This window comes from Cyprinodon variegatus, unplaced genomic scaffold (genome assembly GCF_000732505.1).
Source record: "Cyprinodon variegatus isolate N-32 unplaced genomic scaffold, C_variegatus-1.0 Scaffold110, whole genome shotgun sequence".
In the NCBI taxonomy this organism is placed as follows: domain Eukaryota; kingdom Metazoa; phylum Chordata; class Actinopteri; order Cyprinodontiformes; family Cyprinodontidae; genus Cyprinodon; species Cyprinodon variegatus.
In genome coordinates, this window is record NW_015150563.1 from 1,119,023 (window position 1) to 1,121,872 (window position 2,850).

The window sequence follows — 2,850 nt, forward strand, 5'->3', positions numbered from 1 at the left end:
ACTGAATCGCAGTAAGTTTTGAAATAAAAGAATTAGAAAAAAACAAAAAAGATTCAAACTTAGTCCAAACTAAGAAACGTTATAAAGACCCCAGACCTGCAGATCCATGACCTCTAGTGGCCCCCGACCCAACGTTGGCAGGCAGAGATCTAAAGAACCAATAGCTGAAGAAAAAGACACAAGTTTAGGACAGCATCAGTGGATCAAACATTAGGAAACACCTCATCCCTGCATTAAACTTGAGGCAGGGCCGGATTTAGGAAATTTGGGGACCAGGCAAAGACAGGCAGGGGGGCCTCTGAATTAAAAAGACAACAGATAAAAAGACCCATTATACAGATAGAGAAATGTCAATAGAAAATATTTCATTACTTGTTCTAGGGGTTGCTCGGTGGCACAGTGGGTAGCACTGCTGTCTGTGTTGCCCTGCGATGAACTGGCGACCTGTCCAGGGTGGACCCCGCCTCTAGCCCGTAGACAGCTGGAGATGGGCACCGGGACCCGACTTAGGATTAAGCATGCCAGAAAAAGGATCGATGGATATATTTGTTCTAGGTTTTGTCCCTTTTCTTGTTGTTTTCCTCTTCAGTGTTTTGTTTTCATTCCAGCCTTTCCTCCTTTACACTGATTTATAAATGCATGTTTCCGTCTGAAAGGAATGAGAGGAGGAGGAAGTTGTGCTGATCTGTTTCCTTCTCTAGCTTCAAACCTCCTCGGTCAGTCGATCCCATCCTGGACTTCAGGTGATGAAGAGATTCATGAAGTTCAGGAGAACTTTAGGTCGCCTACAGAAGGGCTGCTTTAATGAAGACATCGAGGAGACAGGATTTCCTTTAGCTGGGATCACCCCCCCCCCAACTACAGGCTGGTTGCCATGGCGACAACAGACCACTTGTCGACTTGGGTGTCCTGGTCTTAATCCTGCAGCCGTTAATCTGCTTGTTCATAAGAAAGACTCAGTTTGTTGGAGCTCCAACTTCTGATGCCACCTGGGAGTGTGTGTGTGTGTGTGTGTGTGTGGGGGGGGGGCACTCTGAAATGACATTCAGGAGAAACAAAGACCATGAGAACGTTGCAGTCCTGCCATCTTCAGCTCCTCTGCCTCCTCATGACCACCAGCTGGACGGTCAGCGGCCTCAGATTGGCGCTGAAGCGGGTCTAAATGAAGACGCCTCTTCAGAGCAAAGAAAGGTGCTCCAATTGGCCAAGTATAGCGCCTCCTACGGGCAGCAACGGGTGGAACTAAAGAGGCTAATGGGCTGAGATGGATCCTCCCATTATGGCCAAATATGGAGGCTTAAATTCATATTTTAGGATCCCTCCAGGTTCCATCACTGTTAGCTTTTACCAATTTATAATATTATGATGTTTAACAGAAAAATGGCTGACATTCTCCTCGCTAAAGGTCTACACATAATCTACAGACATAGCCAGCTGTACTTTATGGTGTGTATGTGGGGGGGGGCAGAGAGCCGCCTCCAGCTCTGCAGATAAAAGCTGTGATCATTGAGGTTGAAATTTGGACAAAAAAATGTCCAAGGAACCGATCAGTTATAGTTACTGTGCTGACGGGTGTCAACATAAGAAGGTTCTGAACAGGGGCCTGTGGCCCCCAGTGGCCCCTGTTCAGAACCACAGACTAAACATTTATCAGTTTCATTCAGTCATACTGACATTATTATTTTTATTATATTATTATTTCTAATGTTCATTAGTGATGATAACCCTAGGATGCTAAATCAGGTGGCCTACTTTAAACCCTGAGATGAAATTGTTGGGATCATTTCTATAGATGATGTGTGAGATGGATGTCTCCTCATCTGCTAACATCTATGATGTAATGATGTGTCGGACTGGAGGTTTCTTTAACTGTAATTCTGGGCCAACTTTATTGAGAGGTGAGCCCGGTTGGTAGAGCAACCTTTTGTAACTCTAAGCAACGTCTCTGATCTGAGTAGGATCACTGTTTTCACGTTTTCTGGTTATTTAGTGTGATTGCTCTGAGTGATCTCTGCTCTGGAGGGAGAAAGCTTCACCGTGGAAACAGAGCTTTGCTTAACCTAATGGATAACCTTTAAAGGGAAAGTCCGATCATGTTCAGAATTCAAACTTCTGAAAGTACTTTAAATCAGAAATTATTACATACTGTTCAATAAATTAGTGTTTTTAATTCACAGTAATTTTCATTTGAATGTGCTTTACTGGGGGCATCCATGTTTGTCAAAGAACACTACTGCCACCTACTGGTTTGTGACGTCACGGTGTGGTATCGGCTGTTGATCAAGTCCCAGTGCTGTATCTGGTGTCTGTCACAACGCGCTATTATCCAAGTCATCTTGAAAACATTCTTCCTCCAAACGTTGGCTACATATTACGTGTTTTTTCTCTGGCCAGAGGTTTGATCGCAAATCCTCCATCTTCAAGTTGGCAATCCAACGATGAACCCGTCAGTGGCGGATCAGGAATCGGAAAGGTGAAATAACTTTTTTTTTTTCAGTATTACCCGATGTATTCTAACATCCAACTGCCATGCACGTGGACATTGTCAGTTTCACTATAGCTCTGGTGAATTTCAATGGTGAAGTCCTCTGGAAATCTTCAATAATTGTTGCAGGGTCCCTACAGCATAAGGCAAGTTAAATTTTTTAAGACTTTTTAATGCCACTTGAAATAAAAATTTAAGACCAAATTCACAAGAAAAACCTGCTTGCGACAACTTAACCCAAAGGTTTATTTTAACATAAACCACTGCACTAATGTTTGAAATTTTGAAAAACTTCCCATACAGGAAGAAATAAAAAAAAAACACACAAATGACAGATATATTTGAACAATTATTTAAAGGTATAC